This window comes from Felis catus, chromosome D4 (assembly GCF_018350175.1).
Source record: "Felis catus isolate Fca126 chromosome D4, F.catus_Fca126_mat1.0, whole genome shotgun sequence".
Taxonomy (NCBI): Eukaryota; Metazoa; Chordata; class Mammalia; order Carnivora; family Felidae; genus Felis; species Felis catus.
Window position 1 is genome coordinate 12158096 of NC_058380.1, and position 13929 is coordinate 12172024.

Here is a 13929-nt window from a genome sequence, read left to right on the forward strand (position 1 = left end):
TGATTTTAGTGAAGATGTCACAGAGAAGGCAGAGGTTAAGAGATTATATCGCATATCACTACCCCCCAAAACTCATTGGTTAATTTTCACCCATCTTCTTTTTCAGTCATCAGCTTTAGGGAGTCCCTCTCACGAACGTTCCTCTATAGTCCCGAGTCTTTATGATTCTTGCCCCTTCCTTCTGGATCATCACAGCCCAAGAGGAACATAATGTGAATCACGCATGTAATTTGAAAATATCTACAATCACGTTGAAAAAGGTAAAGGAAGTAAAATTAACTTTAATACTTTAGCTACCTCCCGTATCCAAAATATTATCGTTAAACATATGATCAGTATAAACAACTAGTACTGAGACAACCTACATTCTTTTTTTTCCTACTAAGTCATCAAAATCCAATTTTGCACTTACGGCATATCTCAGTTAGGACTAGCCACATCTCAAGCGCTCAATAACCCTATGTGGCTGGTGGCTACTTATTGGATCACACAGTTCTACACCTTCCTTCTGGGCTTCCCGAACTCTCCCTTTTTCTTTTGCAGAACAATTTGCTTGAGTTCAAGCTCTCCCAAAAGTGTATGCCGTCACCCTCCTCCATCACCCTGTTCAACAAACAAAAGACTCTCCAGTTATCAGAATTTTCCCTCCAAATAAAAGGAGATTATCTATAACAAATACACGAATGAGTGAAAAGTTTGCTTGTTGCTGTGGCCCAGGACCAAGTCCTATACTGCCTGGTCATCGTCATCAGTCTCCCAAGGGGACTGGTCCCATACTCCTCTCCCCCAATCTTCACCACTGTCCTTTAAGCTGAGCTCTCTTTGGCGCCCAGTGCAGGGCGGCTTATACTTGCTCCTCTCCCCTCTCCATCACTCCCTTTCCCCTTTGTCCCCCCAAAAGATAACCTTCAGGCTCACAGCCATACTAACCCACAGCTCCTGCCCTTCAGCACCTGGGGTCTCTGCTCACAGAGAACAGCAGTTGTTCAAAGATTTCTCAAACAGGCAATGAGGCTCTGGAGAAGCCAGGCAGAGTAAGAACACAGAGAACCCTTTCCTCTCACCTGGAGAAGGGGCGGCAGAACAAGGCGAAAGAGGATCCCAGGGATTAGGGAATCGAGTCATAGGCAGCCGAACATACTGGTTAAGAATATAACATGGAGGCTCAAATATTCAAGTTCAATTCCAGCGCTCACTGGCCAGGTGACCTTGGGCAAGTCACTTAACCTTACTGTGCCTCAGTTTCCTCTTCTCTAAATGGAGGTAATGGTAGCACCTACCTCATGGGGTTCTTGGAGAATTAAACGAGTTAATGTAGCAGGAGGAACAGAATAAAATATGCTTGTCAACTCACAGAATGTACACCACCAAGAATGAACCTATTATGGACTATGGACTTTCGGGTGACAACGGTGTTTTGATGTAGGTTCATCAGCTGTAATAAATGAACCCTCTGGAATGGAGTATTGATAGTTGAGAAGACTATGCATGTATGGGACAGGGGCTATGAGGGAAATGTCTGTACTTGCCACTAAATCTTGCTGTGAACCCCAAAATGCTCTAAAATATACATGAAAAAATTCCATTATTTACAAATATATATATATATATATATATATATATATACTTTATTCTATGTGTTATAGTAATATATATCATATAAGTAAAAAATATAGATATATAGGGGTGCCAGGGTGGCTCAGTTGGTTAAGCATTTGACTTTGACCTAGGTCATGATCTCGAGGTTCATGGGTTCGAGCCCTGTGTCGGGCTCTGAGCTGACAGCTGGGAGCCCGGAGCCTGCTTCAGGTTCTGTGTCTCCTTCACTCACTGCCCCTCCCCCACTCATGCTTGCGCTCTCTCTTAAAAAAAAAGTATAGATATGTAAACATATAAATATAATATAAATATATATTATATAAAATATTTAAATACATAACATAAATAAGTGTAACTAATCCACATTATATTTGAAGATAGAAATATAAATATATATATATATATATATATATATATATTTCATGGCTTAAAATATTCAAGCAGCACTGTTCCACCTTAAAACTAGCCCCTTGGGGCGCCTGGGTGGCGCAGTCGGTTAAGCGTCCGACTTCAGCCAGGTCACGATCTCGCGGTCCGTGAGTTCGAGCCCCGCGTCAGGCTCTGGGCTGATGGCTCAGAGCCTGGAGCCTGTTTCCGATTCTGTGTCTCCTTCTCTCTCTGCCCCTCCCCCGTTCATGCTCTGTCTCTCTCTGTCCCAAAAATAAATAAACGTTGAAAAAAAAAAAAAATTTAAAACTAGCCCCTTACCCCTCGCTGAAGCTTAAGGGACATGTGGGATGGCCACATCTCTGCCACTGTCCCGATTCTAAGGCTCGATGAGCCCCAGATATGGGTGGCAGGAACCTGACTGGCACAAGGTGTCACCTCCTGGCCACCCGGCTCAAAGGCCACCCTGCGATGTGTGCGTACGGGTTATTTCTGGAGCCTCCAAGCGGGCGGGTGCTGCACGCTGGGCCGCTGGCTCGCAGCGTGGCCGCTCACACGTCAGAGCCCTGGGCTCACACCTGCCACGGTGACTTCCCAGGGCACTGCAACTAAGCCCCACGCTTTGGGCGTGCGCTCCAGCGAGCAGTTGAGTCGGTCTGCTGGGCCGCCTCGCAGCGTCCCGCCTCATTACAGCACGAAATCTCTCTGACCTTGCGCTCCGCCCAGCCGTCCGGCTCAACTCAGGGCGAGCACGTCCGCGGGCAGGCAAGCTGCTTACAGCCCTCGATTTGCAGTCATAAATCCTTACCCCCTTGCCTCATCTATGAAGTGGGTCCACGAAGGGCAATTCGGAACAGCACGTACCAAGACTCGCCCGCTGAGGAATTTACATACTGCATTCACGCACAAGCGTGTGAAATGACTTGCGTAGGACTCCATTTAAATCGCGAAAGCATAGTTTGTGTTCACGGAAGACCAGAAACAACTAAAACGTCCACCGTTAGAAAGTCGGGGAAAGAGGTTATACACAGAATTCTAGACAACACGAAGAGGGCGATCTTTACATACAGATACTAGAAAGAACTCCCTGATATATTAAATTTTAAAGCAAGGTCACAACCGTGGATGAGGAATATTGTCCTATATGAGAGGAGGAAGGAAAAGAATGCATATGGATAAAAATCTCTGAAATGACAGAGGGGGCAGGGGTGAGGAAGGAGAACTGGGCGGATGGGGACTAGGAGGGAATATGGAGGCTTCTCATCATACGCCTCTTTGTCCTTTTTCATGTAAACGCCCTGAACGTATTTTGAAAAGATGCTACATGTGTAACGAAATTAACCTGTTCTGCCTGCCTTCCGGGGAGGGTGTCTACTTGCCGACCTGCAAGGACCTGGGAAAACTGATCAGCCTTCTTCGTTGGGGAGGGCGTTGCGGTAGGGCTCACGAGCTGAGTCCCTGTAAAACCTTTCTCTTCTGTTACTGATGGACATTTCTCGCCACGTGTCAGGTCCCTCGCTGCCATGCTGGCACTCAACCTCTATTTTTCTTTGAGCCTCACTATTGGCGAGTGATGTCTCTGCGGGCGGCTTGCAGGGTGGGAGTGGTAACGAGCATTTTCAGAGGCGCTGCGCTTACTTGGAAACTACTGGTGCTGGTCACCGAAGTCTGCATTGCAGACACCCCACCTTATCATTTCACCGATGAACACAATTACAAAGGAGCGACAATTTAGAACTGAAAGACGTGGCAATGTCCAAGTCCCTTATTTTACGGATCGGGACACCAAGGGTTAGAGAGGTTATATGGCTCCTTCAAAGTCACCCGGGTTAAGCTAGCACTCGAGAGAAGCGCATTGTTACCTGGTTTCTCTTCACATGCTATCCAGTTACAAGAGACACATCTACGAAATGAAAGAAAATAATCACAAAAAGATGCTTGGCTAAATGGTACCAGCGCAAGGGGAAAGACTTAAAGATATTCCAACAACCCAAAGCAAATCTGTTCGCCATGCCATTCTTTCTGCCTCCAGTACACTTGACATTCCAGTGTCCAGAATCCACAGGTCCTTGCTGAGAGAGCAAGGGGTACATGCCATTTTTACGTGGCTATTTGAATACAAAGCATGTCAGAAATGGTTTCTTGCCCACCAAAAATTCAAGCTCACTCTCCATCATGTAGAAATGTCGCCAAGAACTACACTGACAGGCCGTCTGGACATCTAGATGGGGCCGTGATTAATTCTCCCCAAGGGAAGAAAGACCTTTCTCGGCCAGATCATTCAAGGAGAGAGGTTGCCTTTTTCATGCTGTCCTTCTTCATCCGCTGGTTAAATGCAGAAGAGTTCGAGACCCGCAGGATAGCAGAATCACGGGAAGGAGGTGGCCTGGATCCCTGAATGGAGCACTTGGAAGGAAACTGTCCACTGCCCAGAAATAGCCTGCACTGGATGGCCACTGTTAGTAAATTAACTTTCGATGTGTGACTACAATAACATTTTGGAGCTTGCTTATGTTATTCTAATCGATCAGTGCACGGGGATGTTTCAGCAGGGCCTCAAAACAAATCACTAACTCTCAACTTTACGAAAGAATCACTGAGTAATGGGAGGAAAAAAACTCCTGTTTCTGTTTTCAGTTCTATGGATTACCCCCAAAGCTCTAAATAATATATCACAATTCACTGACTTCATTTTTTTTATTATATATATATATTTAAAAAAATTTTTTTTAACGTTTATTTATTTTTGAGACAGAGAGAGACAGAGCATGAACGGGGGAGGGTCAGAAAGAGAGGGAGACACAGAATCCGAAACAGGCTCCAGGCTCTGAGCTGTCAGCACAGAGCCCGACGCGGGGCTCGAACCCACGGACCGCGAGATCATGACCTGAGCCGAAGTCGGCCGCCCAACCGACTGAGCCACCCAGGCGCCCCGATTTTTTTAAAAAATTTTTTTCAATGTTTATTTATTTTTGAGACAGAGACAGACAGAGCATGAACAGGGGAGGGGCAGAGAGAGAGGGAGACACAGAATCTGAAACAGGCTCCAGGCTCTGAGCTGTCAGCACAGAGCCCGACGCGGGGCTCGAACTCACGGACCACGAGATCATGACCTGAGCTGAAGTCGGATGCGTAACCAACCGAGCCACCCAGGTGCCCCTATATATTTTTTAATGTTTGTTTATTTTTGAGAGAGAAACAGAAAGTGAGTGGGGGAAGGGCAGAGAGAGAGAGAGGGAGACACAGAATCTGAAACAGGCTCGATGTGAGGCTCCAACTCAGGAACAGTGAGATCATGAACCAGGCCAAAGTTGGATGCTTAACCGACTGAGCCACGCAGGCGACCCTTCACTGACTTAATTTAGGCTAAATCTATTAGCATCCTGCCAAGGAAGATAACGAAAGTGAGAATTTAGCTCACTTAATCTTTTTCCTTCCATTTCCCAAAGCTTAATAATTACGTTTTTATTTTATATTTGTGATTTGTATTAAAAAAAATGTTTTTAAGTACACTCTGTGCCCAGCATGGAGCCCAACACGGGGCTTGAACTCACAACCCTGGGATCAAGACCTGAGCTGAGATCAAGAGTTGGATGCTTAACTGCCTGAGGCACCCAGGCACCCCTATATCTGTAATTTAAATATTAGCCTCCTAAGAAAAGATTTTCTAAGAGTAGTTTTATCTCTACAATAAAATTGAGAAGGAGGTCCTGAGATTTCCCCCAAACCCCCCTGCCTACGCACATGCATGGACTCCCTCATTATCCACATCACTCACCAAAATGGTAAAATTTTTTGTATTTTGTATTTTGCCTTGAAGCACTTTCATTCCGCTCTTACACTCAACTGATCATTGGGCATAGAATTCTAAGCTCATAAAATTTTTTTTCTCATATCTAGAAATCATCACCCTTTGTATTCTAGTCTGCTCACATGCGTACGTATTACCTGGGATCTTGTTAAAATGCAGATTCTGATGCATGGGTCTCGGTGGGGTCCCAGATTCTGCATTTCTGATAAGCCCTCAGACGATGATCCTGCTGATGCCGGTCTGCAGACCTCGCTGGAGGAGTGAGTTTCCAGAATTCAACGGTGCTGATGAGCATTCGGTTAGCCTAGTTGACGCCCTTCTGTAGTTTTTCCTCAATCTTTCAACATACTGTTCCTATTCTTAGTGTTTGGAAATTTCAGGAGAATGAGGCTTTAGGGTTTTGTTTTGTTTTGTTTTGTTTTGTTTTGTTTAATCACTGTCCTCTGCACTTAATAGACCATTTTAACCTGAAGATCTGTGTCTTTCTTAAGCTTTGGGGAATGTTCTATTATTTCCTTGATAATTTCGTCCCTTCCCCCCTGCCATTTTCTCTGGTTTTACTTTCTGAGACTCCTATTTGTCAGATGTTGGAGTTTGTTTGTTTGTTTGTTTGTTTGTTTTTCCGGCTTTATTGAGATATAATTGACATGTAACAATTTGCAAGCTTAAGGTACAGGATGTATTAATTTGTTACATATTACAAAATGATTCTGACTATAGTATTAGGTAATGCCTCCGTCATATCATATAATTACCATTTTTTTGGGGGGGTGAGAACATTTAAGAGCTACTCCTTTGATGACTTCCAAGTATGCAATATAGTATTATTCATATAATCACTGTGCTATACATTAGCTTCTCAGAACTTATTCATCTTATAACTGGAAGTTTTCTCTCTTTGAACAACTTCTCCCCATTCCCTCCACTTCGTAGCATCTGGCAATAACCTTTCTACTCTGTTTCTAGGACTTCTGTTTATGTATTTATTTTTTTAGATTCCATATATAAGTAAGATCATGCAGCATTTGCCTTTTTTCTGACTTATTTCACTTAGCATCACGTCCTCAAGGTCCGGCCATGTTGTCACAAAGATTTCCTTCTTTCTCACGGCTGAATCATACTCCACCATGTGTGGGTATCATGATCCACTCATCCACTGATCCATTCCATTCATCCATTTCCCGATCCATTCGTTGTCCAATGACAGACACGTAGGTTGTTGCCGTGTCTTGCCTGGTATGGATAATCCTGCCATGAACATGAAGGTTCAGGTACGTCTCTGAGAGCCTGTTTTCATTTTCTTTGGATAAATACCCAGAAGTGGAATTTTGGGATCGTATGGTATTTCTATTTTTACTTTTTTGAGGAACCTCCACACTGGTTTCTCGAGTGGCTCTGTCAGAGTTTTGGGGCTGGCCCTCCACTTCTCGTCTTTCCTCTACTCTATCATCTCTTTCTCTTTGCTCTGTGTCCTTTTAATCATCCTTATCTTATTTTTCCCCAAGCCCTTCTACTGCACTTGTGGACAGCCCGTCTTTAATCTCTAAGGGCTCTTTGTATATTAGATGATTTCATATAATTTAAAAATGAATATCATGAGCTCTTGGGTCTCTCTGAACATACTACTGAGAGTTGTTATGTGTTTGTTTGAAGCTTCTTGGATTATCTTTGCTTCTTCTGTCCTTGGTTTTTCTGTTTATTTTGGCCTTCTTTTCTTTCATGCTGCTACTCCCTCCCTCCCTCCACGCAACTTTTGGTGATTCCTATCTGTTCATATGTAAAAATAAAGGATGAGGGATATGGTGTGAGTTTTCCTTGATGTTGTGTAAGATTGTTTCCTGTCATTTACTCCGTTTAAATAATGTCAACATTATTTCATTAGGAGGTGAAAGGATTTATTTGCTCCTATCCCAATCCATGGAATTTAAGGATAAGAAAGGTGCTTATCTTCTTATTAATGATTAGGTTATTTCCATATTTTTTCCTATACAGTTTTTTTTTTTTTAATTTAACTTAGAGTGAGAGTGAACGAGCACGAGCAGGGAAGAGGGGCAGAGGGAGAGAGAAACTTAAGCCGTCGGATCACAACCTGAGCCAAACTCAAGAGTCAGATGTCCAACCTACTGAGCCACCTAGGTGCCCCTCCTGTATAGTGTTTTAATAAACATCCTCATAAACATATATCCCTAGGGGCTGATACAGCTATTTCTATGGAATAAATTCCTACAAGTGAGATTCCTGGTTGAAAGTAATACACATTATAAAACAATTTTTTACAATGGAAAGATTTTTTTTAATTTTTTTTAACGTTTATTTATTTTTGAGACAGAGAGAGACAGAATATGAACAGGGGAGGGGCAGAGAGAGAGGGAGACACAGAATCGGAAACGGGCTCCAGGCTCTGAGCTGTCAGCACAGAGCCCGACGCGGGGCTCGAACTCACGGACCGTCAGATCATGACCTGAGCTGAAGTCGGACGCTCAACTGACCAAACCACCCAGGCGCCCCCTATGGAAAGTTTTAAACACGGAAAGCTAGAGAAAATAGTATTATTCTCTTAATTTGAAAGGATGCAAAAACTTGCAGGCATGACAAAGGCCAGTCTTGATGTATCCGTATCCCTTACTCACTTGCGCCTTCTTGGATTATGTGGAAGTAAATGCCAGACACCGGATCATCCAAACTGATACATGTTCAAATCTTAATAGATACTGCTGGGTATCTCCTCCCCAAAGTTTAGTAATTCCCTTTCAACTCCAAAGAATGTCTGTATTTCCACATGCAGCCATGGGTATGTTTTCCTTTCTCTCTTTTTCAGGGGATGAGGGCAGGCAGGAAATGATCAACATTCCTCTCTTCCCTTCCCAAGTTCTGAACCAAGAGAGATACATATAGAAGCCACACAAATGGAGATTCTTTAAATATCATACGGAGCACTGGATTGGATGATCTGCCTTTACATTTTTAGCCGAACTGTCTCACTAATGCTTTGCCTCTGCATTGGCTGTAGGGACCCCACCTAGTCACTAGCACACTGGTAAACCGCAGGTGTCCCTCACAGGTGACAAGCTGACCTGGGGAAAGTCTAGCATATGGCTAGGAGCACACCCGAATGCATCCTCCCTGCAGGCAGATAGATCTGGAAAAGAAGACTAAGCTGGCAGCAATGCAGCACACAGAGGCTTTCTCCCGAATTCATGCAAGAGAGAGGAGAAGAGGGAATGAGGGGCAAGGAGACGGTCCACAGGTGTTATTTTGTAATGAACCAGGACACAGGGAAATGGAGGTCCCCCAACAGATGTCACTAAATCTATTCCATTTTTGCCAATCTCATAGGCGACATGTTCATGGGAGTTTTCCTGACAACTAATAAGGTGGCCTCTTTTTCACAAGCTTCTTGGCCACTGGGTTTCCTTCTCGGTGAACCGCCTGTCTTTTCGTCAAGTCTTTTTCTTAGCGGTAGGACGTTTTTGAAATATTAATATTTTGACGGTCAGACTGTTGCAAAGATTTTCTCCCTATGTATCATTTGTCTTTTGATTGGATTATGGTTGCTCTTTCCATAGAGAAACTTCGAATTTTTCTTTAGGAGTGCCACCTAGCACAGATGAGGACCGCTTTGCTGTAATGAAATACAACAGAATCCTGGGCATTCTTGGTCTGCTGGAAAGACTGTAAAAGCCCATTGAGAAGGGATGAAGCCTTTTATTTGTATTATTAATGCAGTAAAAAGGCATAGTTTTTGCCTTTTTCCCTCGGCTGACAAGGGTAATTTCATTAAAATCTACTAGTCGTTCCCCAGCTATGTGTATGTCATCTGGTCACTTACATGGGCAGAAAATTGAAAAATCAATTTAAACAGTTGGGGAAGTGAATGAGGTCACTTCAAAATGATTTTAATCTACCGTACGAATTGCACCTGAAGTGCCTGCACATGTTTTCTCCCAATTTAAAATTCTAATTAGGGGTTGACATCTTTAAAATACCTTGGTGATATACCCCGGAGGAGGTGGGAAATCTGTGCTGATTTTCCCTTTCTCGTCAGTAGATGAAAGGATTTGCTCATACCCCAATCCATGGAATTTAAGGATAAGAAAGGTGCTTAGAGCTTTCCTGATCATCCTCCCCAATCCTTTAAGAGAGGAGACAAACCAAAATGGCTGCTCCAACGCTCTGTGGTGGCCGCCCCTAACTTCCTGTCCCACCTGCTAGTCTGGGTCAGGGGTCTGTTATTCATCTCCAGAGTCCCTACTGCCAGCACGGTGCCTGCCGCCTAGTAGGACCTCAAAGATGTGTGTTCAATGATGAGTTTCTCAAGGTGACATAGCTGGTAAGTGTCCTAATTCAGGGCTCCTTCCCCTGCTGTGTCCTGTCTAGACTTCAGAGTAGGAAAGCTCTGAGTTAGAACTCTGGCTCCCCTAGTCAAAGACGAGTTCCCACGAGCAAGGTGGTTAACCCTTCGAAGCCCGCCCTTGGCTTCTCCCTTCTCTTCCTCTGTCTTGAGCCCATTCCAGTTGGGCTGTCATTCCTGGCATGCCACTCAGTCAGCTTTTGTCTGGGGCACCAACAAAATTAGGCAGTCACTTGGTGCGGCTCATCAAGTGATGAGCTTTTTTTTTTTTAATAAAGTTTATTTTGAGAGAGAGAGACAGCCCATGTGTATGAGTGGGGAAGGGGCAGAAAGAGGGGGAAGGAGAGAATCCCAAGCAGGCTCCATGCTGTCAGCACAGAGCCCGATGCGGGGCTCGAACCCACGAACCGTGAGATCATGCCCTGAGCCCAAGTCAGATGGTTAACAGACTGAGCCACCCAGGTGCCCCTGAAAACAGATTTCTGATTCCTCCTAAACCTGTTCCTTCCGGTCTTCCTCACTGCCTTTCTTTCAGCTGCTCAGGCAAAGCCTTGGGGTCATCCTTCTCTCGTATCTGATATGAAATGTGTCAGCAGCCCTTGCTTCTCCTCTCTAACCTTCAAAACACATCAGGAACCAACCAAGCACTTCTTTCTCCCTTTCCTCCATTTGGTTCTTGAACATAGGAATATATACTGAAGGTTCCTCCATAGCTTTGCAAGGATGAATAGCTCACTATTTATTTATTTATTTATTTATTTATTTATTTATTTATTTATTTAGTGCTGAATCATAGTCCCTTGTCTGGAGGTGCCAGTTTATTTATTCACTCACATCTTGAAGGATGTTTTGATAGCCTCCAAGCTTTGTCAGTTATGAATAAAGCTGCTGTAAACATCCACGCTCACGCTTTTGTGTGGACCTCGGCTCTTAGCGCCTTTCGGTAAATACTGCAAAACCACAATGGTCGGATCATATGGTAAGAATATGTTTAGTTCTGTTAAGAAACTGCTAACCTGCCTTCCAAGAAAATTTACGTGATTTTAATGATACTCAGTGCCTCCTCTTATTCTCAGAAGTGTCAACGTTTGGGTGACAAAATGAATGGCCACTCCACTTCAGACGTAATCTCTCCCGAATTACGGAAAAACAGGGTTGCGCTCCGGCATTTCTGCGGTTGCGTTTCTTTGAGCCAAATCTGAAGGAATCACAAAACGCAATTAATCTTCTGAGGACTATGGGGAAGGGGAGACAGAGCGAGGGAAGCGGCTCACATTTCTCTCACTGGGGGACACCAGCCCAACGAGGGGATGAGACTTGGGCAGGCCCAGCCAGCCAGCTGCAGAGCAGGGCGTGCGGTAAAAATCTCTGCCAGTCCCATTAAGTGCGCCGTCCTCTCCAGACCATACTCTTACTGTCCGATTGCTTAAGGGTCCTTGGCTGCTAAGAATGGCACTTGGTGGACTGAAAATGGAAGTGTGTCGGTCCTGGGAGGGGCAGGGGCCGCCAACTGGAGGGAGGCCCCCCTCAGTTCTCCAGCCGGCACTGTGGGTGGTGCTGGGATTTCCCTACCTGGCCACTACTCCATCCCGGCATTGTGCCTGGGGTCCTGACCGCTGTGTTGGTTCCCCACTCACGGGCAGGCCAAAGAGGTCTGGAAACCATAAGAAAGGGGAAAGTTCTGGGTCTGAGGAAGCACTTGACGTTGGGCCCTGCTGTCTTTCCAGATCACCCCACTGATTTAGCAACAGCCCTCACCTGTGCTACAGACACAGGCTCGGATCAAAAGCACTTGGCTGGCATTTCCTATGTCCCAGGGACTCTCCTATGCACGTCACTATGATTTAATCCTCATGCCAACTCTATAAAATAGTTGTTATTCAGCTTCACTTTAAAGAGGTGGAAACCGGGGCGCTTTGGGGGCTCAGTCGGTCGAGTGTCCAACTTCTGCTCAGGTCATGATCTCATGGTCCGTGAGTTCAAGCCCCACGTCTGGCTCTGTGCAGACAGCTCGGAGCCTGGAGCCTGCTTCGGATTCTGTGTCTCCCTCTCTCTCTGCCCCTCCCCGACTCACACTCAGTCTCTCTCTCTCTCTCAAAAACAAATAAACATTTAAAAATAAATAAATAAAGAGGTGGACACCAAAGAAGACTTGGGTCACAAAACAGGTGAGTGGGAGGGCTGGGATTTAAATGCGCAGCATCTGTTTTTTTCCAGGATCTGCTCTTAATCACGAAGCTATGGCATCGCCACAATCTGCCAACATGTTCTGAATTTCCCTCAGTTAACCTAATGGGTTAATTGAATCTCTCTGTCATCATTTCTTCCATTCAAGGCAGTATTTTACAAACAGTAAAAACACATTAATTTGGATCCATATAATTTGACATAAATTGCAGGCCTCTCAAACTGAATTTCCTTCTCTACAAAACAAGGGTAGATACAATATGGTATTTGTTGCAAGAATAATACCAACAGATGTTTATTAAGTGTAGAGTCCCTGTATTAAGAAGCTGCCACAGTAATGCTAGCTTCTACTACTATTATTTTATTGTTACTGTTATTTTAAGGCTGAAATGGAACTTTCCCTTTCCAGTATCTACAAGGAGAATTTGTAAAATGGTGCAAACAGCAGTTTGAGTACCTTTAAGGGATATTTTAGAACACTGTAAAAGCATTTGCTCACATGTCAACAATCACCATGCAAATTGCAAATCATGCTTAAATATTCCTTATGGCACATTTACAGAGGATCTTTTTCCTATCAACCCTTTGTCGGCCAAGTTCCTGTTACTGCACAGAATTGAAAGCAATACAAAGTCAGTTAAATATTCTCTGTCAGAAAAGGCTTTTTACCAATTTATTATATTTATTCATATAGCATACATCCATGCAGTAAGGTGTCTAGAGATAAATTTAAAAAAGAAAGAGGAGACTAGTAAAATTAAATTCATGTGTAGAACTTCCTGTTGAACATAGCAGCCAACACTCGCAGCCTCCGCTATAATTAGGGACCCTCCCGACACCTTTCGTAACGTACACCTGTAGGGAGTTCTCTGTAAATTTGCATTCATGATGATGCCTTTTCAATGTCTCCAATCTTACCATTTTGACTCAAATGTGAGATTATTTTCAATGCTAAGAGAAACAGAATTTGAAAATAAGATGTTTAAGTCAATTAATTTACCAATAAATGACCTTTGGTATAGGGGCTTTTAAATGTCATAGAAGATCCAGGTCAAAGTCATGACCTCTTCAAGGAAAAGGAAGGTATTGAGAAAGCTACCTGGAGCAGCTGGGCGACTCACTCGGTTAAGCGTCTGAGTCTTGATTTAGGGTCAGGTCGTGATCTCACAGTTTGTGGGTTTGAGCCCTCACATAGGGCTCTGCACTCACAGCACGGAGCCTGCTTGGGGTTCTGTCTCTTCCCCCCCTCCCCCACCCCCCTCTGCCCCTTGGCCTCTCTCTGTCTCAAAATAAATAAAAAACATTTTTAAAAAACCTTTAAAGGAAAAGAAAAGCTACCTCTGCCCTGGCCAGGGGGAACCCGTTCCTTACTTCCTCTTCTGTGAAGGACATTTCTAAAGCATTATAATCTTGAAAATTACACAAGAAAAGTTTACTCCTGAAAGTTCACAATTTGCACTGAGAATTGTTCAGCCCTTGAGATGGAGGAAAATGCAAAGGTGCATTTGTGTTTGGAGCTCTCATTTATACTTTATGGCCTAGATTCCATGCATTATCACAAACATCAGCATTCTGCCTTTCAGGTTAACTCATG

General features: G+C 44.1%; 1 protein-coding gene across 8 annotated transcripts in view; it reads right to left on the minus strand.

Annotated features, from left to right (window-relative positions):
* The window catches only part of APBA1 (amyloid beta precursor protein binding family A member 1), a 206265-nt gene that overhangs the window by 82711 nt on the left and 109625 nt on the right, over positions 1-13929 (minus strand). The window lies entirely within an intron of this gene.